The 27815-nt window shown below is 43.8% G+C and overlaps 1 protein-coding gene across 2 annotated transcripts in view; it reads right to left on the reverse strand.

Moving 5' to 3' along the window:
• The window catches only part of CARD11 (caspase recruitment domain family member 11), a 538982-nt gene that overhangs the window by 165062 nt on the left and 346105 nt on the right, over nucleotides 1-27815 (reverse strand). The window lies entirely within an intron of this gene.

Raw genomic sequence — 27815 nt, forward strand, 5'->3', positions numbered from 1 at the left:
CCAGTAAAACAACGCTTTCCCTAAGGCAAGTCGTTGTAATTAATGACTTGGGTGACTAAGGAATGCGTCGTCTAGACTCATTCGTGGTTCGGGCCGCGTTGTAAATGCACAGCGTGGTTGGAGCCGCGCTGAGGCTGTTTTCTGCTTTTGACTAGCACAGCCCCAAGAAGCATCATTAATACACAGCATGTGTGCAAATGAAATATTGCCCCAGATTAAATACACTCAGTGCCCATGGCGTCTTTAGGAGTGATTTTAGGAGGGGAACATGAAACTGGTGAGCCCATCTAGAACTGCACACATGTGCTACTACGTATCTCCGCATATATCTTACTACAAACATATATACACATACACATGAAATAATATTTAAACATGTAAGCAGTACTAATTATGTTAGCCGGTATTGCCTCAAACAATTCATGTTTTGGAGGGAAATGTACTTGTGCACATTAGTGTGAGGGCAAGGTTGGTTCCTTCAACAGCTGCAGTGACGGAGGCCAAGCAATGCACATGTGCACAGGTCCCATTTGTCCCCTCAATCCCCAAGACATGCCAGCGGTCAGTGCTTGTGGTGGTGGTTGAAGGTGGTGGGCAGTAGCACTCAGTGTTTGAAGACTGGCCTTTCATCGTCAGACTCTGACCCAGAACTAGAGCGAGAGAAAGGCAGAAAAGAGGATGAAGAGAACACAGGAAAATTGAGGCAAAGTGGTGAGGAAGAGAACTTGAGAATTATATAAAAAGACTGGAAGTGTAGGATGGTGCCAGAAGGAAGCCCGTAGTGGAAATGAGAGCCTTTGTATCCGGCAAAGTAGCCAAGGCCTGACTGGCCGTACCGGGCATCGGCCCCCTTGCATGTCCAAAAGTTTTTAGACAACAATAAAACTCCACTAATTAAAGTACCTGCTGAGGTGATATTGGGGTTTTGTGTAGTGGCAGTTTTGAATCATCTAAGGTAGCCCAGAGGGCTAATATGCCTGCTCAGAAGAACAAGTACTATACAGTTTCAAGTACAGTATGTTAAATGCTCAGTGGGATACTGCTTTAGTCACAGAGGTTCTTTAGTTACGTGCAAGTCATAAATTACAATAATAATCTAGCTCAGTGAGCTATGAAATGCCATCAAAGAATTGCATGCAAACCCTAATTTTTCTAGAGTTTGTTTGGGTAGAAATAAAGTGTTATCAGTAAAGTCAACCCTAACCACTGGGTTAAGTTCTGAATCCTGAGTTTACCCAGAACAGGCATTCTTGAAAAATGCCTACTAGTATGGTATGTAACATTTACAAAACACTGATTTACACACATATGAGTCTCTGCATATGTGTGTGTTTTAAAGTGCTCTAACATTCTAAGATGGTAAGGCCCATATTTACACTTTTTTAGTGCCGCATTTGCTTCATTTTTTGTGCCAATTTTGCATCAAAAAATGACGCAAATGCAGCGCTAAAAAAGTATAAATATGGGCCTAAGAGAGGCGATATACAACACATGAAATACATGTGAGAAAGGGGCTATGGAGAGATGAGAGGCAGTGTTAGAGGGTGATGGTTAGGAAATTGTTGAAGATACCCCAGTAAAAATTGCAGTATTCTGTTGTAATGTAAGATCATCTTTTACTATGCTTTAAAAACGAATACTATTGAATATATAATGAAAAATGGATGGTTTGCCAAGATTTGCCATGGCTGCTTTGGAGTCCCAGTCTGGCCCTGAAAGTGCCGGCAGTGGACTACTATGAAGAAAATACACAGCACATATATTTTTTAAACAAATCAAGCACTGCACACTGGACATATGCAGGTGTTAGCCATGGCATCCTTGATGCGGTCTCCCCTAACATTTTGCCTCTGTTTCCCAGGTTGTTGATGTGTGCTGGACTCTGTTTTTGCTGTTCTTGTTACTCTGGGCACTCTACCACTGCTATCCAGTGCTGAAGTGCAAGTGCTACTATGTAAAATATATGTGTAATTGACTTTTCATGATTGGCATATTTGATTTACTGGTAAGTCCCTAATACAAGTGCACTAGAGGTGCCCAGGGCCTGTAAATCAAATGCTACTAGTGGGCCTGAAGCACTGGTTGTGCCATCCACATATGTAGCCCTGTACACATGGCTCAGACCTGCCACTGCAGTGTCTGCGTGTGCAGTTTTAAACTGCCAATTCGACTTGGCAAGTGTACCCACTTCTTCTTATAGAAGTGTGTGCCCCGCTGACCCATGAAGGGTTTAGTTGGCAACTTTGTCTAAGGTGTGTGTATGTGTTTTTTGTGTGCATGTAAGGATGCATGCAAGCACAATCCGGCTTTACCACTGTACCAGCTTTTTGTTTCTTTTCAGAAGATTTGGGTGACTTATGAAGTTTCTAAATATAATATGAACAAGATTAAATTCGTACCATTTAGTCTGGCTGGGGCACGCCTATTCTAGCGACATACGGCCATTCCTTTAGGAACCTGTGAGTGGACTTGCACTTATTACTGAAATAAAGTTTGAATGGCTTTCACTTTCCCAGGAAACATATATATATTAGTTAAAACACTACTAAAACACAAAATCGTTCCTTTTTTGGGGGAACTAAAAAACAAAGCATATATATCACCTTTATCATCACATTTTAGGAATTATAGAAGATTTAGGGCCAGATGTATCAAGCAATTTTGCATTCTCAAACAGTGCGAATTGCAAAAATCAGCCGTTTGCAAATGCAACAAGCATTTGCAATGCAACGGGTCTTGCGTTTGCTCATGTTAGAGCTGATCGCGTTGTAAACTCCTAACCTGACTTTTCACCTATCGGGCAAAAGTGTATTTATGTACACAACCCGAAAAAGTGAAGTTAACTAAGTAAAGCGCTCGACTTCTGCCAAGCGAGATCGCGCTCGTAAATTAGAGAAAAAGAAGTCCACGAGCCCGATGGAAAACAGCGAGCCTTGCATGCTTTCTGTACTTGGTCGCTGCGCTCGAGGACGGCTAGCCACTGGAAAAGGCATGACGTATGCTTGCCTTCGACTAATGAAAGCCAGCAGATTTTATTAGGCAAGCCCACGAACCAATAAAAATCACTGACGTGAAGTTGACAGGGCTCCGAGCCCTTTTTCTAAATACAATAGCGTCACGCTGCGATACGCATGCACGAGCGCATGCACCGCAGTCTCGACCCTAAAAATGCCTTTCACGTTGTATAAAAGGCATTCGCAGTGCAAAAATAAGAAATCGCTAAAATAGCGTTTTTTTGCGAATGAGACATGAATTTGCGTGTTGCAAATAGCGCATCGCAAATAGCGACATGAATGACCAAATCGCTAATTGTGAAATGCAAATTGCGACATCGATTAGCAATTCACAGATAGCGATCTTCAAATCGGGACTCTATTTGCGATAGGCTGATTGGGACATGCAAAAACCAATTCGCAATGCGATGCATCAAAAAATCCCAAAATGAGAATATCAGCAGAATGGCCCTTTGCACATGCAATTTACCACAAATTGAAATCAGGTGGTAACCAGGTGCAACCTATATAAAGAGACCCAGAATGCCTCAGCCGCTCTTCCACAGTGGCTGCACTCTACATCATGGCGAGAAGAATGAGGATCTTGGCAGGTTTGAGGAGAGGGAGGAGGAGACAGGAGCACATTTTCAGAGTGCGCATAACCCTTTTTGACCAGACTGAGGAGGAAATTTATGAGAAGTACAGGTTAAGCTCAGCCATGATACTTGACCTGATAGTTTAGCTACAACCCATGCTGCAGCGCACAACACACAGGACCAATAACATACCCACCCATGTGCAGGAATCATGCTCCCTGCACCTACTAGCCTCAGGGAGCTATCTAGGGGTCATAGCAGCAGCTAGAGGGGTATCACAGAGTGCCCTCTGTAGATTTTTCAACGCATTCCTCAATGCCATGCTGAGCAGAATATAACTGTACATAAGATTCTCCAACACCCCACAGGCATTACAACAAACTAAAATATATTTCCACCAGATAGCACAGTTCCCACATGTCCTAGGTGCCATCGATGGGACACATGTAGCAATCTGTCCACCATCGGCCAGCGAGTTTGTGTATCACAACCGTAAAAACAATCATTCTATGAACATACAGGTGATATGCAATGCCTCCTACATCATTACCGATCTCGTGGCCAGGGAGCACACATGACTCGTACATCTTTCGCCACAGCGGGATTTACACAAGACTGCTAGCTGGGGAGTTTGGTGAAGGATATCTACGAGGTAATTTGATAGTTTACAATGTTTCATTGATGTAAGTGTGACGTCAGATATCACAAGTACTCATTTTACTCTCTGTGCATTCAGGAGACAGTGCCTACCCTGTGCACACTATATGCTGACGCCCTATCTGAGCCCTGCAACTCTAGCAGAGAGGAGGTACATTGCTGCACGCAGGGCAACCCGCAATGTGGTGGAGCGCACTTTCGGGCTGCTGAAGAGCCGATTCAGGTACATCCATAAGAGTGGAGGTGCACTACAGTACAGCCCAGAGACGACATGCAAAATTGTGGCCACATGTGCTATCTTGCACAACATAGCAACCACCAGGGGCGTACCAGTGGAACTCACGGAGTCGGACTCAGATGAGGATGATGATCCCTTACCACCCCTTCAACCAGCAGACAGGAGAAGTGCAGCAGAGGGCAGGCAAAGACATGCTGACATCGCGTGCAACCATTTTTGATGTAAGTAATGACAACTCCACTCCAATAATATGTATTTCTGTAGTTAGCATCTTTATTACCGTGACTTCAGGTAACAAACGTGCCAATAGGACATAGCTATGCACAATAGGCAGACATGAACGATTAACAGTGTCACACTATTAGCATCAAAGTGTAACATGTGTAAATTTCTACATGTTTAGGTAGTCCCCTGTAGCCTTCAACATCACTTCTTACGTCCACGCTCTCCACTTGAGTGCTTAGTGCCCTCGCTGGCACCTCTTGTAGCAGGTTCACGGGCAGTACTGTGTCTGGCACTGTGACGCCTCGGATAAATCACAGGGACTGTCAGACTGCTGAGGCTAGAGGACTCCTCACTATCCCCAACACCCAGTTCGCTGGTTGTGGCACTGCGTGCTGTTTGCATTGCATCCAGTACGTTGGTTATTTGCACCAATCCCAGTGCAACGTCCCAACTGCAATGTGCCATCTCCACCTGTGTGGCCATGGCATGCCGTGATATCGAGGCTGTTGAACTTGCAAGCTGATTGACGGATCTACAGAAGCTATCAAACCTTCCCACGAATTGGTGATGGCGCTTGCACTGGCTGATGTGCTCCTGCCGTATCTCAGTGCAGAGTTCCCCAATGGCGTGTGTCAACTCCTTGGTGTTTTCAGCTGCTGTTTGCTGTCCCTCTATCAGAATCTCCAACTGCACATGTAGTAATCCCGTATTGTAATTGTGAGACACAAACTGTGCATTGACCTCATGTGTTTGCATTGCAGGCGCTGCACCTTCAGGATGGAAGCTTCAAGGCCGCCAAAGATTGATGGGCCCTCTCCTTCATCTGTGCACTGTCTGGCGCCTTCTAAAGGGAGTTGACTGCCACTGTCGCTGGCGCAGGGACTGCTGTCTTCCTTTGGGACTAGCCTCTGGTGGTGTTGTGGGTTCGTCTTTTGGCATCTCACCTGAGTCCAGGTTATACTCTGGGAGTGGTAACACCCTTGCCCTGCGTCTAGTAGGTGCAATACTGTAGGAAACACTGGTATTTGAGTCAGACTGTGGCTGTGTTTCTGGTTCCCCACTTTTTCTGTAGCAGAGCCTGGGGAATCTGCAAGGAGAATGTGCAGCATGTGAATTTTTGCATTTTTCACAGAATGTCGTGTTGTTGCTTTAAATGTGCAAGTAAATCATGTCACTATAAGTCATTTGTGGTGTTTCTCTATCCGGCTGACCACTATCTTGCTATTTATGTGGTGTATTCACCTTAGGGTTGTGTACTACCACTCCCACAAGGCATAGTTGTGTTGTATGTAAGATGTGACATGGACTACTTTTCACTGTGCATCAAGCTAATATCTATTTTCTAAGGGGCATTTGTACATGCACATATGGGGATACACATAATTAATGGCCTTACCTTTGCTGGTGCTGGGTGTCCCTGAGGTGTCAATGTCAGTAACGCCACTGACAGCTTCTGGAAGCAGTGTGGACTCCACCAGGTCTCCCATGGGGGTGGACGGTGTCTGGGTGGATAGTCTGCCTCCGGTGCTCCTTGCCTCCTTTATACTGCTGGCCACCCTTTCCTTGGCACGGGAACGCAAGTCATACCATTGCTTGCGTATTTCCTTCACAGAGTGCTGCGCAACACCCACTGCGCATATTTGTGTCTGGATGTCAGACCAGAGTTTCCGCTTCTCACTCTCAGGTACTTGGAGTGAGTTCTTTCCAAATAGTCTGTCATGGTTCCTAACAACCTCCTCAGTGAGCACCTCCAATTCTTACTCACTGAATTTGAGCTTCCTCTTTCTGTCTCCCTTCTCCTTCCCATTTCCAGCCTTGGCCATGTCCTGGCTTTCTCACAGTGCTGCCTCCCTGGTGCTGGGCTGTGTCTCTCTCCCTGCTCCTGTGGGTGTGGCTCCTGGAAACAGCATGGGCTGACTCACTTCCTGGTTGTGATGTCATCAGGCTGTTCCAGTTTGCAGTTTTCGCTATTTGCGATTTTCAGTTACTGAATCGCAGTTTTTTTTAACTGATTCGGTATTTGCATCTCGCAAATTACGTTTGTGAATTTTAAGAAATCTCTATTAGTGACTTTCAATTTTGATACATCGCTTTTTGCATTTCTTAAATAGCGATTTCTTAAAAATTGCTATTTGAGAATCGCTAACTGGAATCTTGATACATCTGGCCCATAGAGCGTTTTCTCGCAGACCACCACTTTTCCAAATTTTCGAGAACTCGTTTATAGTCATGAAATGTGAGAAGTATCGGTATGAGACGATTATTTGGTCAAGACTTTGATTAAATTCATTGTGTTAGTGAATGCCCGGTATCAAAAACCACATCATTGATAGGTGTGTGTGAAATGTGCCTAATTTGCTGTATAATTTGTGAGATTTCAGGAAAATTACATGAATTTTAGTATAATTACGCAAAAGGCAGATCCATCCTTTATCCTTTAAATCCTTTAGCAGGAGTTACTGGACCCATCAGCATCATCGGATCGATTCACAAGGGTAACTTGGATGTTAGAGTAATGTTAACTCTTCTAAGTATATTTATTATTTTTTGCTTATTCACAAAATCTGAGCCTTGCACGGTTTCTGCTATTCTCTGGGGTTGTCAACGACCCCGCAATTGGAGCATTAGGTAAGTGTTCATTGTTGCTATGTAGTTACCAACAAGCTCACATATTTGTGACAATATCTTAATATATGTTATATGTGCTTTATTTAAGAGTGCCACTCTTGAGAAACCATGGCAAAGACCTGGGACGTGGGAAGGGTGCACTGGTATATAGCCAGACCGATGGAACCAACTCCAGTGTTTTTCTCTCGCTCTCTCCTCTTTCAACCAATTTTCCCTGGGGTGAGAGCGAATGTGTAAATTACTTCATTCAGGCACGGGTGCTGGATTCGTAGCAGAGATCAGTGCCACAATCTCACTCCCACAACAGCAGACTCCTGACATTCTGCCACAATAGTTCTTCATTTAAATTTACTCAATGTGAGAATAAATATGTTTTAAATCTCTGCAAATATAAGCTTTTGAGCCCAGTTGGTGGATACTCCTATGCTGCGTCTTTTGGATTTGTTTACACTGTTTTATCAAATAATGTATCACAAAGAATCATTATAATTTCTTCTGAGTGTGAAGAATATTTAATAGGCAAAGTGTTGTACAGAAAATATGCAATTACTCTGAAATAACTTACCAGACCTCAATGCTAACAAAAGTCTTAGAGGCTCATTTAGAGTTTGCCAGGTGGCTTGTCAGCCTGGAAGGTCATTAGAGGCTGTGGCAAGGACTCCACTGAGCCCCTGACGGAGGACAGCCTGCGGATATCTCACTGCCTTCAGAACAACCACAATTATGGAGGCTGCCCTGAAGGTAGAATAGCTTGCCAAGCTGGTGTATGTTTTTGAAAAACACAAACTCAACAGCCCCGATTAACAGATACATTTGTCCCTGCATATTGTGAGTCATTGTTTGATTTCCCTGTGTGGGACTCAGGGACAGTCATGTCTGCATGGCAGCCTTGATCAGAGAAATTTAACAAAGGTCACCCTGTCCTAAAGACAGTGGTAGAACCATCAACACGATCTGGCAGCCCTATAACAGATGTGTCACCTGTTGGTTTCCTCTAGTGGAGCTAGCTTTGGTTCCACCAGTGGAAACCTGCACGCCCCACGCCCCACCTCTGAATGAGGCACGGGAACTGCGAGTGTCGCGGGGTAGATGAATCGCCAATTAATGGCAGTGGCAGTTTTACCACTTCACCAACTCTAAATGACCCCCTGATTATCATTGTTTCCTCTCGGAAATTCTTTATGTGTAGCAAGGCAGAGGACGTCAGACAACGCTTAGTTTGAAATGAACCAAAGAGATCTTAAGACAAGGTACCATTTGGAGGAGGCACCATTGGAAGAAGAGCAAGGGCAGAGGCTGCTCATTAACTGTGATCTGCATATCACATGCAATGTAACATGGCGACTCCAGTAGGAGAGTTCTGTGGTGCTACCAGACAAGCAACATCGGAATTGACTCTTCAGTGCAATGAATGGTCAAAATGTGAAGTGGAAAAAGATGGATGTGACGTTTGTGAAATCTCATGGCAGCCTGGTAAATGTCTAAATTTCATAACATGCTCGCAACCTTTAATCCCGCCCATGATTTATTTCATGTTTTTTACATATACTAAATGTCAAAGACATTGGTAAATACTGCCAGTTCCTGACGAAATGTTTGCAGAAGCCAATGTTATGTTATCGTAAGTCAGTTTCTTAAGTGCACAGTTACCAAAGATGGTGCTAATGAATTATCTGCTTCAACACACAGAGTGCAAGTTTATTGTATCCTTTACAATTTAAGTAGGTTCTTTTGGATAAGCCAAGTCCTACAATGTTTTTTTTAAATAGTTTTATATTAAATGGCACGCATTGATTGCTTTGAGGATTCCCCCAGTGTGGATCATCTTTGTCGTTAGAATTTTTACTAACAAATCATTTGAGGATCAATTAACTCTATGAAGATCCATTTTCACTCCATCTACAACTGAAGTCTCCAAACATATGAGAAACTTCTGGCGGTATATACAAGAACTTTCACCTTTAGATCCATCTAGCACTTGATGGAGGATACCAGTTACTTTGTTCCCCCCTTTTTGTTATTACATGTACAAATTGACCCTTAAATAAATCTAACTGATACCTGCCTAAAGCACTGGGAACAGCATTGTTGCTTGCATTATAGGGGTGCACAAAGTTTCTACTTCAGGGTGTTGGGGATTTTTATTAAACCTCACAAGCTCTGCCAGTTTTTCAAAGCATCCAAAATGTATATTTCAAGAAAAAAATCAGCTGAAATTATGTTTAGTGAAAAACCTCAGTAAAGTCCACTTTCAGTCTGAGAACTCTCTCACATAAAGCTTTTTTTGTGTGAAAATTCTTTACTAGAAACTCTTTTTCACTAGGTTTGACACAAGGAAAAGTTCACATAACTTTGCAACATTTATGAGAGAAGTTTATAAACTTTTTCAAACCTTGCTTAAGAAAATCATATTTCAGCCACCCCTGTTGAATTGGCGATGGTCACAAACCTTGGAGAACAGGCAAATAAATAAAGCCATTTGGTGATTTAGTTGAAACTGAAAAACATATATATCCTTGATCAGCAATAGCCTGTATCAACTACAAATGCCTTATCATCTAGCATTGGGTACCAGGTTCCCAGAGTTTCTCCTCCTATTCCGTCTGGACCACGAAGTCCTGTACACCCTGATTAACATTTCCTGTTATAAGTGCAGAACCAGAGGTGGTAGCTTCATGTCTGTACAGCCCAGTCATCTGGAGCTCCCTTGCATTAGGACATTGTGGCTCCCCTTCCCTGGTAGTGTTTAGGAAAAATCTCAAGGCTCCTCTATTTGACCTGGTGTAGGGAACTGGGTTATTTGTTGCAGTAGCACCTCACTTTTTGACTGGTTCTTTGACGCAACTTTGACAGAAGTGCACTGGGTCCCTGCTAACCACGTCCCCAGTGGCACTATTCTTTCCCACAATACTGTACAATTGGTAAATCCTTTAGCACCTTCTGTAAGTACCTAGTAGTAAATGGTACCCCTGGAACCTAGGGCCTGAGGTGCTAAAGAGGGTCCCTAAGGGCTGCACTATGAATTGTTATACCCTAAGGGACCCCTCACCATGCATGTGACAGGCTGCCACTGCAGGCTGCATGTCTTGGTGCAGACAAAAGTGAAAACACAACATGGCACACAGCCTGTGTGCCATGTCCCCTCACACTGCATGCAATATATGTAAGTCATCCCTACAGCTCTAAAGCAGGGTGCATTATGTTACATGTGAAGGCATAGCTGCAAGAGCAGATATGCCCCTGCTATGTCTCTGTCAATTCTCTTACATAGTGGCCAGGGAAGCCATTTTAAATGCATGTGCTGGACACTAGTCAATATGAGTTTCCCAGCTACATGATGGCTTCATTGAAGATAGGGATGTTTGGTATCAAACATCTCGTATTGGTGAACCCACACTGGTGCCAGTGTTGGATTTACCAATTCATGCACCCCTGAAAACCTATCAGCCTCTAGGGTGCTCGTTAAGTGGTTTCTGCCAGCCTGCCACCTGAGACACGGTTCTGGCCCCCTAGGGTGAGAGCCTTCTGCTCTCAGGAGACCCAGAAAAAAAGCCTGTCCGGGGAGTAAGTGTGACATCCTATCCCAAAGGATGACATGCTGATTAGCCTTCCTAAGGTGGCAAGCCTCAAGGGGCTGCCACCTTTGAAATGCAAATTGGGCTCCCCTCAACAGAGAGGACGCCCCCCACCGATCCAGAGACCACTTGGCACCTGGACAGCCAGGAAAATTAGCTAGTCAGGTAGGTGTGCAACCTCCAGGCTAGTACTACCCTTAAGGTGGTCTAGGCTGAGGTGATTATGATTTTTCAGAGGTACCCATCTGTGAGATGGCATATCTAGGAATTCTGGGAGAGGGCTATGCCAACTTCCCAGAGGAAATGTCATAAAGAGGCTGTAGTGACCCCAAAGGTCAGTAGCCGACTGGCCACACCCTACACACCCCTAACACCCCTAAATTCAGTATTTAGTGGGAGCCCCTGGCACCAGAGAAGCAGATCCTGATGATCTAAGAAGACCAAGAAGACCAGAGAGCAGCAAATGCAGAAGAGGAGAAAAGCAGCAGCTAACCTGGTACAAACCCCGCCAGCCTGTCTGCATCCCTCCTCAAAACTCTGTACCAAAGTCAACTCGTCCTGCAGCTGTGACACCAGAAACCTGGGAGAACTGCATGCCTTCGAATAAGACTCAAAACCTCCCATTAACAGCAGACCTGTTCTCCAGCAAACTCCAAAAGAAGAGACTCTGAAGCCTCTGGAATAGCAAAAACCCAACACCTGAAGTCACCACTGCACCCGCCATCTCCGGCCCGAGTTGAAGTGGACCACCAGTGCCAACAAGGTTCCCCAGCCCTCCAGAGTCTGAGTCCATCATGGTTTCACCCCTCCTGGTCTCCCCAATGGAGTCTGCAGCCTCTGCATGCAGCCCCCCTCCACTGGGACCAGCCCGGTAAAGAAAACCCAACTCCCAAGGACAACTCCCCACCCATCGTCCTAGAGCCATGGAGAATAGGACCGAAGGTGCCTACTTGTGCCTCAGCATTGTGAGGCCTGACCTCCACTGTTGGTTTATCTCGGCTGGCCTCCTGGCCAGAGCCTGCTACCTCTTTTCACAGTGACAGATCTCCATTGAAACGCATTGGGCACGCAATGCTGTTTTGCACCCTGCACCCCGCCGCTACCTCTGCCACTGGTGGTGTGCTGCTCGTGCGGCCTGGGATTTTACCCACTACTCACCTTAACTCCTCGAGAATTGTCTTGTTAGTCTCTGTACTTTACCTGTTTGCAGTACTTCCTCCAATAGGATAATATTGCATAACTCAGAAATTGCACTGTGTCCATTTTTTAAAGTGAAAATAATTCTAATTTAAAAATGTATTTACCTGAATGATTTTTCACTGATGCTCAAGTGAATCCTATCTTGTTTTAATGGGAAGCAGGAGTTAACTTAGCTTTCTGGCTTGCAGACTAGTGCCCCTGTCCCCCAGTGACTTTTACTGTACTTAGCTTGCTCTGTTTTAGCACAATTATTTAATTATATATTTTCATTGTTGCATTGTTTTTAGTTGGGGTGATGTTTTATTTTCATGCTATCAGTGCCACTCTGCTAAGGTGTCACTATCAGCACCAAAGATAGATAATATGAGGGTATTCACATTAGGTACTTTCCATTTTGGGCTTTCGAAGGAATTGTTTATGTAATTGCCACCCGAGCATGTCTTGTTATCTATTTTTTGGGAACAGACCTACGTCAGGGGTCCGATTAGATCAGTATAAATGCACCTTACACAGACAGATAGAGGGATTCGTACCAGATGCCATTGACGCTATCTATGCTGCCCACCGCCTTGATGCTGACCCAGTCTTCATGTCCCTACAGAGTCTGACCCAGAGACCTAATTCCAAGGTAATGAGGGTTGGGGGGCTCTTTTCCTGGACATAGTACTGGCAGATTAGGTTTAACACACATAGCTCTCTTTAGGTTAGGGGTTAGGTTCATCATGCTAGGGTATTAGGACATATTTCATATCTCATGTCATTTCATGTTATTGAAAGATGGTGTGGGTCTTTGTATTAATGACTCTCGTGTTCACAATTCTGCTTCTTGCACTGTTCATTATCCTAACCATTGCAGCACATGCAACTTATTGTAGATTGCAGTCTTGTTAATAAAACCTATTTAAAACCCTACTGCATAGCTCCTTCATTGCTGTGTTTGATTGAGACATGTTGTTTATATGAAAAAGGGGTAATCTCTGTTTAACCATGACACTCCCTGAGATGTCGCACTCTTGCGTCCATGCGTAAAGGCTGCCACCTTTTACTGTTTGGATTTTTGGTGAGGTATTGCTTGTGAGCCGGGAGGGTTGGGATGACAGTTGCAATGTGTTGTAGGACTAGCATAGTCGCCTACAAACCTAACTATTGTCATCCTTAAACCAGCAGTCTTGCTTAGAGCAAGAGTCAAACTTTGACAATGCCTAAACATATATAAAGATACTTGCTATTTTTATAAATTGGTGTGGATCTCCTATTTGAGTTGTGTGTCTCATTTATAGACTATTGTGTGTATTTGTGGATGTCTTGCACACCCCATTTTAAGTAATGAGTATGCAAGATTTCTGACTTTATACTTTCTCTAAATGTTTTCCAAATTATCTTCCTCTTGATGGCGTTCCTACCAAGTCAGGAACGAGCAGTGCCTCAGCAGAGAAGATCAATGACAATGAAAGGCTCACTGTCAACCTCATCTGCCCCAGCGGAAGTTACTCTTCTTTGGATGAAATAGGGTTTACTTGACTTGATCATTGGATGAATACACGTCTAAATGCTGTCTGTTGCTCACATCCCAGAGTTCAAACAATAAGGCCTTTATGCAGTGTTTCAAGGCGGATCTTGCATGACCATCCTCTTGTATCCAAGAGTACCTGCATGTCTGCTACACCATAGACACTGTCCCAATGATGTAACAAAATGTATGTCACTTTCGTGAAGTCTACAGCGTCTGCCTGATGATCGCAAGTTTAACCATGTGAAGTAAATCAATTTTTTCCTGCCACAAATCAAGTCAAGCATATTAGGGGTAATAGCGTCATTTATTTTTACGCTATTGTAATGCTATACTAGATTACTGTAAAATAAAGTATACTAATCCAGTAAAATCAACGGGAGCCTCATTATAACACTATAAGCAGGAGTTAAGAAATTATGTTAGAAATGGCGCAATGGAATCTTGTAGATTCCATTGCACCATGTTTAGCGACCCTCTAACGAAGATACCCCCCTTTGCATACATGATGCATGACGTGGCGCGAAGGGTTTACAAGGTGGCGCAAACCTAGTTTGCGTCACCCTGTAAATATGGCACTATGGTAGTGGCCTTTTAGCGCCCCTGGCCCACAGAGTACTATTATAAGTAAAGCGGGAACATGCAAAGGATCAGTAAAGGATGGAGAATGGAATGTACAGTAATATATGACAAATGGCCTGGCTACCAATGCATGGAGCTTGACACGGATCACAGTACATGATACGGTTAGCAATGCATAGATCATGACATGGATCACAATACATGAAATATGAGCTGGTTAATAATGTATGCAGCATTTTATGGGTCAGTAATTTATGAAGCATTCGGTGGTCAGAGAAATATGAATCATGCTATTGTCAGAAATATCTGAGTGACTGCAGTTTTAGTCCAGCTGCTGCGCCGTAGCTGCTGGAAACTGAAAGAGTCGACAGAAGATGAATACAAATTTCAGAGTTCATCTTGAATGTGGCTGGAAGCAAAGGGGTTTGGGAACAAAAACGAAATACAGATCCTATCGAGACATTGAGAGCAGTATGTTTGAAAAATCCAGATTAAAGGCCCGTCGCTTTAAAGACTCTGCAACGAGCAAGAATATATTTAGTAAGGCTGGAAGGAGGTTAAGTATTAATCTAGATATATCATCTGCCAGACATGGCATACTAGAGGGCATGAAGGGGGCTTAGTTGAAGAGGGATGTTTGAGGATTACATTGTCAGAATTTAACATTTGATGGCTTGTGCAGCTTTCAGACATACAGTATATACAAGACTATCACACATAGGGGGTCATTCTGCCCCTGGCGGTCATTGACCGCCAGGGTCAACGACCACGAGAGCACCGCCAACAGGCTGGCGGTGCTCTCAAGGGCATTCTGACCGCGGCGGTTTGGCCGTGGTCAGAAAGGGAAAACCGGCGGTCTCCCGCCGGTTTTCCGCTGCCCTCAGGAATCCTCCATGGCGGCGCAGCTTGCTGCGCCGCCATGGGGATTCCGACACCCCATACCGCCATCCTGTTCCTGGCGGTTCGCCCGCCAGGAACAGGATGGCGGTATGGGGTGTTGTGGGGCCCCTGGGGGCCCCTGCAGTGCCCATGCCAATGGTATGGGCACTGCAGGGGCCCCCGTAAGAGGGCCCCACAAAGAATTTCAGTGTCTGCTTAGCAGACACTGAAATTCGCGACGGGTGCAACTGCACCCGTTGCACCTTCCCACTCCGCCGGCTCCATTCGGAGCCGGCTTCCTCGTGGGAAGGGGTTTCCCGCTGGGCTGGCGGGCGGCCTTCTGGCGGTCGCCCGCCATCCCAGCGGGAAACACAGAATCACTGCGGCGGTCTTCAGACTGCGGAGCGGTGTTCTGTCGGGGGAACTCTGGCGGGCGGCCTCCGCCGCCCGCCAGAGTTAGAATGACCCCCATAATATCCATTTCCTAAACGAGTTAATATGGGCACCAATAAAATATACATATATATTCACTAAAAAAAACAAAGGTTCCAGGGACGTTATAGTTAAGAAATAGATTAATAAAACCTTAGAAATTCACTAAAGAACCAAAGGTTACAGGGACATTATTATAGATGTGTTCAGATTTAAAGACACACAAAACCATAGACATTCACCTGTTATAGTTATAGTTATTATTTCAAGTAACTATAACTCATGCTGTATGGAAACTATAACTCGCGCCCCCGCCATGCACAGTTTTCTCATCAATACTTTTACTGCAAATGGTACAATAATATTATCAATGATGTCATAGAAGAGGCCATTAGTGATGTAATATCTGGGGTAATTGGCAGTGCATGGCAAAGGCGTGAGTTATAGTTACTTTAGGGCACGAGTTATAGTTACTTGAAATAACTCTAACTATAACAGCTGAATTTCTGTGCTTTTGTGGGAATAAAATCTGAACCTACCTATAATGTCCCTGAAACCTTTGGTTCTTTAAGTGAATTTCTAGGGTTTTTTAACATTAAGTAAGATGCCCATCGCAATGCACACAGGTCAGCGGGCGAGGGGGCTGGACACAGGGCCTGGCCTGGTATTGTGCAGCACCCACGCCAGCCCCATCCATCCTGCCCTGTCTAGTCCAGTATGCTGCTACTGCACTCCATTTAGCTTGATGTCCCTGCCCACTCCTTCTGCTCTTTGCTGCCCAATTCTATGCCCCATCATTGCTCTCCTGCTTAGCCTTTCCGCTTAGCTTGCTGCCTCTACCCTCCTTCCCTTGCCGTCCGATGTCTGTGTACATGCCCCTGCTCCCTTCTGTTTATCCACTATGTTCCATAGAGCGGCCACTGCTCCTCCTATCTACTCTGAGTGTTCTGTTGATCTGCAACTGCCCCTCCCCCTGCCTGCCATGGTCAGGTAGGTGCATCCTGTCCCTGCCACCTCTACCGTTTCTGTCCGGATTCCGTGCTCCTAGCTCTTAGCCCCTCCCTCCTGATCTCCATGGTACATTTTGCTGCCACTCCCTTCTGCCCTCCATGCTCTGTTGTGCTGCAACTGCTCCTTCCGCCTGTCCTGCATTGTCTGTTCTGAAGCTCATTCCTCTGCCCACTCTTGCCTCTATCCAGCCCATACCCCTCCCTTCTCCCCTCCATGATCCTTGGTACATGTCCCTGCCCACGCCCTCCTGCCCACCATGGCCGTTGTGCTGCAACTACCTCTCCCACTTACCATGCATGGTCTTCTGTACTGCCACTGCCCCTCCCACCTGCATTGTGTGGTCGGCTTGCTGCCCCTGACCCCTTCCCACCTTCCCTCTGTTGTCTGCATGTATACCATTAGAAGTTTCACTGTTGCCCTCCAAGGTGTGTTGTGCTTCCAGTGCTCATCCTGCCTGCCCTCTATGGTCAGCTGGCTGCTCTTGTCCCCTTGCCCCCTGCCCTCCATTTTCCATTTGCAGGCCCCTTCCCCCTCCCTCCTGCCCTTTATGATCCATTATGCTCCAAATGTCCCTCCTGGTTGTCCGGCTTGCTGACCTTGCCTCTTTCCCCTCTATAGTCCATTAGCATGGCCCTGTCCTCTCCCTACTGTTTTCCATCATCTGTTGTGCTGCACTGCCATCTTGCTTGCCCTGTGTGGTGTATTGTTCAGCTGCAACCCCTGATACCTGTCCTGTAAGGCCAGTTTGATGCCCCTGCCCATCTCCCTCCTGCTCTCTGTGATCCAATGTACGATACTTGCCAACATTTTGAACTTGAAAAAAGAATCTGGGGAATTGATTTTCCTCATTGACTTACATTGAAAAAGAGGACATTTTAGACCGGAGACGGATAAAATAAAGCCCTTTTAGGCTTGTAAACATCAGGAGCCTCATGCCTGAATTAGGTCTGTTGGTATGTATGGTTGTACTGCCACTGCCTCTTTCTTCTGCCCTCTATGGTCTGTTATATTGCCACAGCCTCTCTTGCTTTTTCTGCATGGGTGGTTTGTTCCCCTGCCTTGCTTTCCCCTTCCCTCCATGGTCCGGTGTGATGCCACTGGCCCTCCCGCCTGCCCATCGCGGTCAACTTGTTGCCTCTGCACCATAATCCCTGCCCTCAATTATCCAAGTCTGTGCACCTGACTGCTGCCTACCCACAGTATTCCAATGAACTACTAGATTGCTAACATTCTATAGTTATTACAAAAGTGTGCCACTCCTGAGGCCATCTTGATGTACTGAAAACTGTAATACCTAAAGCATTTCCTTTAGAAATTATAAAAATGGGAAGGTTTTATTTCCATAGATATTATAGCTAGTACTCAAAAAATCTAAAATGAGGACATAAGGTCTGAGTTTCCAAATAGTGACAAAGAACTTTTAAATGATTTGCTATCTTTATGTTTTTTATCCAGTTGATCACTTTAATGTCTGTGTCACATAGGGAACAGGATGTGGCATTACGACCAGAGCTGCAGACTTTGCAAATGGGGAACCAGATTTGAGTTTCAGCATCAGCTCGACATCCTGTGATTCTGGGCAAATCACTTACTCTCCCAATGTCTAAAACCAAAATTAATGTGTCCTTGTGTAATGTAACTGGTGCTCATGTAAAGCACTCCAGTATCTTCGGAACAAATAAGCGCTAAATAAAACTGCAAAAAAAACAAAGAAATTAAAAAACACACTTTAGTCACAGAGCTATACGTGCGCCTCATTTGGGTTATATTTGCACTACATTTGGGTTCTTTTTCTTTGGTGGCCGTCTTCGGAGACTTATTTGCTATGAGGCTCCCACAGATCTTCTCATTTACTCATCCTCAATAATAGAAAATGTTTTCAGCTTTCAACTTCGATTCCATCAAGATGGCGTTCAGATGTGTCAAACTTTTGGCATCAATTCAGAATGTTAGCACTCTAGTTGCTCATTAGAATGCTGTAGTAAGCCGTTGATCACCAGGGAGTTAACTAGCAGTCTGCTGCTGATGTTGAAAGTGCATGTTTCAGTCTTCATGTCAGAATGTTTTAATGAAATAGTGGCGAAAGATCTTTGAGAACTTCCTTAAAATGGGCCCTCATTTTTCTTTCTACAGCACTAACCATAATTTCTATGACAAATTGAACCCCCTTATATTTGTTCCTTTCTAAATTAAATGTTTTACATTTTACCAGTTTGATTCAATCTAGATAGCTTCAGTCGTGTCACACTGTTGTCATAAATAAGGCTGTCAGTGTTCCAGTTGTTCATTAGGACACTCTGGGGGTCCCAGTAGAACCACAATGGAATGAACTGACAGACCGCTCCTGCTGAAGTGAAGAGAACTCATTTAAAGTGTCCTAATTTTCTTTTCTACAACACTAACTATATATGTGTATATATATATATATATATATATATATATATATATATATATATATATATATATATATACTGAAAAAGCAAAGGTTACAGTGACATCATAGTCAGAAAATAGAATTTAAAATAAACATAGAAATTCACTTTAAAAACAAAGGTTACAATGACATTATAGTTAGGTTCTGAATTGACTTGCACATCACCTGAGAAATTTGGCAGCTATAGTTAGAGTTATTTCAAGTAACTATAACTCGCAGCCTAGAGTAACTGTGACTAGCACCCCCACCATACACAGTTTTTTCTTCAAAAATTTGACTTCTAATTGATATTTTTATAGTCGTCATAAAAGTTGTCATGTGTGCTTAATATCTGGTGTAATGAGCAGTGCACGGATAAGGTGCAAGTTATAGTTACTTTATAGGGTTTAGGGTGGGTACGGTATTTTTGCGTAGTAAGTGTGTTTTTTAGGGTTTAGGGTGGGCGAGGGTTTTAGGTTGGCATGGGTAATTTTATAGTTAAGGGTAAGTATGGATTTTTAGGTAGCAAGGGAATTTTTATGGTTTAGGGTGGGTATGGTTTTTTGGGTGGCAAGGGAATTTTTAGAGTTTAGGATGGGTATGGCTTTGTGGGTAGCAAGGGTAATTTTAGGGTTTAGGGGGTATGGGTTTTTGAGCGGTGAGGGTAATTTTAGGGTTTAGGGTTGGCATGGGTTTTGAATGGCAAGTTGTTTTTTAGGGTTTAGGGTGGGTATGGGTTTTTAGGTTGCAAAGGTAATTTTAGGATTTAAGGTAGGTATGGGTTTTTAGGGATTAGGGATTAGGGTCGGTATACGTTTTTGGGTCTTAAGGGGTTTAGGGTGGGTATGAGTTTTTGGGTTTTAACGTCTTTTTGGGGTTTGGGTGGGTTTTTGGCTGGTAATGTGATTTACGGATTTAGTGTGAGTATGGGAAGTTGTTGCATTAACGTTTATAATTAGGATTACTTTACATTATAGAAATTCACAAAAAAAACAGGATTTAAAGGGACGTTTTAGTTAGGCTCACATTTTAAATGTACAAAGCCATAGAACTTCAGCTATCATAGTTGGAGTTATTTCAAGTATTTATAACTCATGCCCTAAGGTAACTATAACTTGTGCTTTGGTCATGGAACTGCTGACTACCACAGATATTACAGCACTCATTACATCTTTTAGAACACCATTGACAATGTTACTGTAACATTTGCAGTAAAACTATTGATGAGATAACTGTGCATGGTGGGAGCACGAGTTATAGTTACGAGAGGGCACGAGTCGTAGTTACTTGAAATAACTTTAATCATAATAGCTGAATTGCTATGTTTTTTATGTTTAAAATGTGGGTTAACTATAACACCCCTGTAACTTTAGCTATTTAAGTGCCTATAAATATATATATATATATATATGGACATATATAATTTTTATTGACATTTCATTTGTTATTAATTAAACAGTCATAAACAACTGAGCAACACACCACCTTGTAAGTGGGTGCTACTTGTATAGAAATATATTTTTTTAATTTAATTTCAATTTCAACATCAATTCACATCTCCCTGGACATGATACATAAACAAAATCAGTGCTTCCAAAGTCTTCACCCATCCGAATTGTGTTCTTGTCCCAGGAGACTGCAATGGATGCTTTTACTGCACAAAATGCAGTGGTATAGAAATTCTATATTTCACAATGAATGAAGAAATATTAACATTTATATTGTTACCCTTTGAAATATGAGTTATTTCACAAGGAACCAAGAATCCCCCGAACATCTCTTCGCTCTTCAGAGGCCAAGAATTAGGAGGGGCCAAATTTACTTTTCTGCCTTCTGATCTCAATAGTATTGTTTGCCCTTCGATTCAGAAAAGTATAGCTTAAAGGAATTTCACCAAATGTAGCAGAAGAGAAACAGAAATATGGTTTTCTCTGGTTGGTCTAAGTCTGTTCAAAACAGTGTGTGTTAGGCATGAAGAAGAACATATTTTGTGATATCTGGACTTTTAATTCACAGGGGATCATGGAACCATTGTTTGCGGCTCCAATATTTAAAAAACTGGTTGGTCAAGGGAGCTTTATTTTCTCCTCCAATTTCATTTTCATGGATCCGGAGATGGATCAAGATTACCAGAACAATTTCACTGACTGGCTGCAGTACTGGGGGAAAATGTTGAGCAGCCATTACAGGCCATGGGGACTGTGTCCCCCATCCTAAATATCAGTGAAAGTGATGACATGGGAGGCACAGTGAGCACACCCTTCTGGAGGGGATCCCAAAGAAACCACTTCATACTAGAAATTTTGAAAAAAGGAGGTTTTGATGCAGGATTCACATATTCCTTGTGGTTTCCAGCTTGACACACATAAGGGCCTCCAATCCAGCAATGAATCCACAACACCTACAAAAAGTCCCCATTCCTCCTGCTATAGCACAGCGGTAGGCAGGTGGGAAGGGGGGTGCCAGGGCCCCCACTGGGGTCCCCGCACTGCCCATGCACTTGGCATGGGCAGTACAGTGGCCCCCATGGACAGTAGAAAGCGCAATGGGTGCTGCTGCACTCGCCGCACTGCTACATTGGCACCGGCATCAATGTTAAGACTCTGTTCACCGCAGGGCAGGCGGGTGAAAATGCTGTTTCCACCCGCTGGCCCTGCGGTGAGCTCTTTGTAGGGCTGGCGGTGTTCAAGCCGCACAGGCGGCCTGATGTAGAAACGAGTTTGACAGGCGGCCTCTGCCGCCCGCCAAACTCATAATGAGGGTCTATATTTTGGGGCTTTTATATGATCTATGAATACTTTATGAATCCTTAATTCAAGAGACAGGAACCCCATGCAGTACAATGGTGGTTTTAATCTGTAATACGGAGCATCACAATTGAAAAAAACTGGGAAAAAACAAACTGCAATTATAAAGTAATAATAGGGATTCTGAAAAGAACCTTTATGTTTTCTGCAGACTTATAAATAGAATTTGGTACACTCTCTTAAGTTGCTCAGATAGTTTCCACTTCCTTTTGCTATCAAATGTACTATGAAATGTGGAAACATGTTGTGTGTTGCTACCCCAGTTGTGCCTGATCAATGGCCATAGGAATCCCAGTCCCTGCAGCTCATCTTAACTGCGCATGGCTGAAGGTTAGACTTCTGTCAATGATGAGGCACAGCCCACTACTTTTACGTATATGAGAACATTTTGTGTACAGCTGGGGGTTGGATGCCCATGGAGAGTGAGTTGCTGGGCCAGCTAAGGTCCAGCTGTACACTGATCAAAACAATGTGGAGATGAAGTTGGATATCAGCACTAAGCCACACCTTCACTACAGGTGGCCGGGGGGAGGGGCAGGTAGGATATTTACACATTACGGGTTTGGCTGTAGTGGTGGTTTAGGAAGAGAGTCTGGCAACACAACCACCAGCACATGTAGGGTACAGTGCCCTACTATAGATCATGGTCTACATTCCATGTACAGTAGTGGTAAACTAACTAATACAAGTGATGCACAGAGCATGTAGCCATTCAGTACTATGAATAGTCAAACATTCTGACTTGAGTGATGATTAGCTGTAAAAAGAGACTGAGCTCCAGAAAAAAGGTCTCTGTGGAATATGATTAAAAAAAATCCCAAACATTCACTGAATGAAACAACGGTTAAAATTAAGTCATTGGTCTGTTTGCTTATAGAACTATCATTTATAAGTAAAAAATCTATAAAATGTACTGAAATAAACACAGTTAGAAATGCAGCTAAGGTCACAAACAAAACCTAAAAAAACACTGAAACTCTCCAGTTACGGTTCAGCAAGCTAACCATAACTTGCGCTCCCGTCATGCTGTGCTTATCACATATTACTTCATGCATGACATGTTAAATGACATTACTGAAGACATCTCAAATAACACATTGATGGCAGGATGTGACTGATGGCATCATCCATGTTACTGCTATTAAAATTATTTTGATTTTTTTTGCATGATGTGAAAAACAAATTTATCTTTAGTACACAACGGAGAAGCACAGTTATCTAAACTATGTTGCAAGAAAAAACAAGTTATGCAGTACATTCTGTTACCGGATTATTTTTTGTTTTGGAAGTAGAACTCTACACAGGAAAGTGCCTGCTTGATTTGGTGTAAATTCAGCTAAGGATTTCAAAAGATTATGGTTAGAAAGCTGATTTCTATGAGCCCCAAATTTAGACAGTCATAAACTCAACAGTTGAAGATAGAGATACCTGTACTTTAGGCCACGGATGGTTGAGGACCACCCCAAAACAACATTTAGAAAATGTGAATTTAAAAATGAGAAGAGGAAGCTTTTTCTTTCATCTACCATTTCAAGTCTGTGAATCCAAGACCAGGTTTCCAGATGTGAAGCTTTCGGAATGGCTCAACAAATCTAAGCAAAAATGTTCTGACTGTGTTACAGGATGCTGGACTCGGTCTCTGTATGTAGGAAAAAATGGAACCAGAAGAGGTAGAGGGAGTACCGTTGACAGAGTGGCTTAGGTGAGAGACCCTCCTCGTGGGTAAAATCTGCAAAAAAAAAAAATCTTTTGCAAATTTGTTCACGGACCCTGAGGCTGGATTTGTGGTCGACAGTGTGGCCTGAGAACCTATGTCAGATGTCTGTGAATGCCTATTAAAGGATTTTGGACTCTTGTTGGATCTATAACGGGTTCACAGATCTGCCCCATGGTCCAAGGAAGCTTAGAAAAAAAATAAAAAACATACAAGATCTGGCCATAGGTCAGGCCTGGTGACTCACTCCTGCTGAGCAGGAAGCATTTGGTGGCTCAGGAACAAGAGAAGTACACAGCAGGGGCTGGCTGCCCACAGCCGTGAAGCACAACACATGTCCAAAGGCCAAGCCTGTGGCCAACTCCTGTTGAGCCACCTGAGGCAGGTTGGGGACACAACTGTTGCATGTCGTACATGATTAAAAAAAAAACTGAAATGTATTAAACAAAAAAATCAAAGGTTAAAGTGAAGTTATAGCTAACTTTGGTTATACTACCTTATAGAATGTCCAAAAAACACAAAAAGCCCCAGTTCATATTCAGATGTGGTTGTGAATTAAAACTGTTGAACCACTGAAATTCACGAGTTATGATTAGCTATGTAATCCATGGCCCACACAATAGCCTTCACTATCAAAATGAAAGCCCATATCACTCTGCTGAGCTTTGCCATTGTTATGGACAAAATAATTATGCGGCAAAGGAGAGAACAAGAAACATGACGCGGTTATCTAAATTATGAGGCAAGAAAAGGCAAATTATGCAACACATTCTCCGACTGGATTATTTTGATCCATATGAGCAAACAGATAAAAACAGACTTTTTGATGAAATCCTCGAATTTACACAACAAATAATTTTGCTAGTGTTGTAAATCCATGATTATATGATAAATGCCATAGCCACTGAAGTGCACAATTCCGTACCCATGACCACATCCCACTGTTCTTATTGCAAGTCAATGCACATTGTTGGCTGCATTCTAAAGGGAATAGGTTCTAAAATATACCCTTTCTACAGAAAGGAAGTGTTTTTCAAAAAGTTTTCCTATGCCGACAACAAATCAATATTGTCTGCTATTTTACTTTTTGAGGCCAAGTATTTCAAAATAAGCACTGTACGAAAGTGCCCTCTTTCTTGGCACGGTTACCCTCAATATTTGCCTGTTCTCAGTGTGTTTGACTGTGTTCACTGGGATCCTGCTAACCAGGACCCCAGTGATTATGCTCTATCCCTTCTAACTAGGTAACTAACCTTTTCTTCTCATAATTGGCAATCTGGTCCCCCCATGTAAGTCCCTAGTATTAGGTACCTAGGTACCCAGGGCATTGGGGTACAAGGGGATCCCAATGGGCTGCAGGAGTTATTATGCCACCCATAGGGAGCCCATGCAAAGGGTTCTGCAAGCCTGCCATTGCAGCCTGCGTGAAATGGGTGCATGCACCTGTTTTCATTAAAGGTCACTGCACCAGGTCTATAAGTCACCCTTATGATAGGCCCTCTCAGCCCAGAGGGCAGGGAGCAGGTACCTGTGTGTGAGGGCACCCCTGCACTAGCAGAGGGGCCCCCACAAACTCCAGGCCCATTTTCCTAGACTTTGTGAGTGGGGGGGACACCATTTTACGCGTGTACTGGACATAGGTCACTATGTCCAGCTACATAATAGTAACTCCGAACCTGGGCATGTTTGGTATCAAACATGTCAGAATCATACCCCAATACTGTTGCAAGTATTGGAAGTATGATTCCATGCATTCTTGGGGCTCCTTAGAGGACCTCAGCATTGCTACCACTCGTCTTACAGGGTTTTCCGGGCAGCCCAAGCTGCTGCAACATCTCAGACAAGTTTCTGCCCTCCTGCTGCGTGATCTGATCAAGCACAGGAAGGCAGAACAAAGTATTTCCTTTAGACGAGGGAGCTAACACCCTCTCCTTTTGGAAATAGGTATGACTGGCGTGGGAGGGTTAGCCTCCCCAAGCCACTGATGTGCTTTGAAGGGCACATTTGGTGCACTCCATGCATAGACCAGTCCACACCGGTTCAGGGACCCCCAGTCCCTTCTCTGATGCGAAACTGGACAGTGGAAAGGGGAGTGACGACTCTCCTGTCCATCACCACCACCAGCACTGCTGCCACTGATACATGGAGAAAACACAAGTGCACCACCACCCCCGCCACAGACTCGAAGGAAGAGAACCGGCATTGACATGGTACATTGGAAGGGCACTGCACGAGGTAGGGATTACTGCAGACATATACATATCACAGTAAAAAATGTTAATTACTATGACTTGAATATGTGGGGGCCAAGAGTGTGTCAGAGATGGATGGGTACACACTGGTGCACGACACAGGTCACATCCATACACATCTGTCATTTTGGTATCAATGTTCATTGCCAAATGAATGCTGGCACCTCAATGATGGTACAGTCCAGGTTGTCAACTGTGTCCATGTGTGCGCATTGCAAGGGGACCTGTACCTGTGATGTTGTGATTCCCATAGTGCAGGTGAGTCTGTACATGTATGTATGTGTGAGATGCGATTGGTTGTTTGTGGTGGATGGAGCTGGAGTGGGTGATGTGGTTGTGTCAGTATGTAGGTCACTTACATATGGGTATGATGTTGTTGTGCATTGTGGGTTGTGTGCTGTGCTGCTGCATGTATCATTCAGGGGGTGTTGTGTGTCAGATGTTGTCATGATGTGTGCCTCGTGTGAGTGTTAAAGCTGAGTGTGTAGTTGTGTTGGTTGTTGTGGTTGTGCCATGTGTGGGTGCAGAGTCAATGGTGTGTGTATGTTGTGTCATGGATGTTTATCACTGTGTGTATTCTGCATTTACAGATTGTGTTGTGTTGGAATTGTAATGGATGATGGTGTGTATGTGGTGTGCTGTGTAGAGTGTGGTGCAGGGGTAAACATATGGTTAAGGTACAGTATGTGTGTGTCAGTTACCTCTGTTCCAAAGCCACTGCCATGGTACGATGTCCATTGGGTCTCGCGGCCCGATCCCTCCATCAGCAATACATTGCAGTACACTGCCTGCAGAGCTGTAACATCTAAATACCGCAGTGCTTGACAGTGCTCTCGGGTCATCCACCAGTGGGGCTTGGCGGTAATACCATCGCAATTGAAATCAAGCCACTTGACACCTTCTAGCTCGGCATGGAAAGCATTGTGCTAATCAGCAGATTCAGAGTGACTCTGGTGTTATAGGGTACTCTATGCAAGAGCTGCTCTCCACCTAAACTTGGCAACTACCCAGAGTTCTTAGCTGCCTTTTTTGCATAGTATAATCAGCATTCTAAACCAGTAAGGGTATTGTTTTGACTTATACCTGGTGCTCCCTTGAGTCTGGACAAAGCTAAACCTCTCTTCAGAGCTGTAATAACACAACTATGCAACAGTTTCTTGCATTCATTCCAGGTTGGCTTGGATTGTATTGAACCAATCCAAAGCTGTAACACAAGCCTGGAGTGGTAAAAGTCTTTTGTCATTTTTCAGCTCTGCAAAGATGGCACTAGCTAATCCTATGCTCAAAGACTTTGTTATAAAAATGGCAAAAGATTTTGTGCCTGATTTAGAGTTCTGCAGCAGAGGTTACTCTGTCACAAACGTGACGTATATCCTGTCTGCCATATAACGATCCCATTATAGCCTGTGGGAATTGTAAAGCGGTGGACAGAATATCCGTCACATTTGTGATGGAGTACCCATCTGCCAAACTCTAAATCAGGTGCCTAGTCACCTTCTAGCTCACTGTAGATGGCACTATGCTAATTCTATTCTTAAAAACTTTGCCAGAAAAACAGACATTTGAGGTGAGCAGATTCAGATTGTCAATGGTATTGTAGGGCGCCCTATAGAGGAGCGGCTCTTCACCTAAGCTTGGGAACCACCCAGAGTTCCATGTTTCATTTTTTCCCTAATTTATTTTGACACTTCAAGTCTGAAAGGTTGTTCTTCTGGCTTATACTGGGTGCTCCCTTTTTTCTGGATTGATCTAAACATCTCTGAAGATCAGTAATGACAGCAATACACATGTCAGGGGTTACTTGTATTAATTCCAGGTTGGCTTGGATGGTATTGTACCTATCCAAAGCTGTAACACTGTGCCTGGAGTGGTAAAAGGCTTTTGTCATTTTTCAGCTCTGCAGATGGCACTAACAAAACCTATGCTTAAAGACTTTCCTGTAAAAATGACAAAAGACTTGGTCAATTTCGAGGTCGGTGGGTATGGCACTGTGCTAATCCCGTGCTTAAGTGTTGCAGGTGTTCTGGGTGCTATTTACAAGAGTGGCTTTCCACCTAATCTTGGGAACTACCCAGAGATCTTTGCTGCCTTATTTGCGTAATT

This window comes from Pleurodeles waltl, chromosome 10, assembly GCF_031143425.1.
Source record: "Pleurodeles waltl isolate 20211129_DDA chromosome 10, aPleWal1.hap1.20221129, whole genome shotgun sequence".
Classification (NCBI taxonomy): domain Eukaryota; kingdom Metazoa; phylum Chordata; class Amphibia; order Caudata; family Salamandridae; genus Pleurodeles; species Pleurodeles waltl.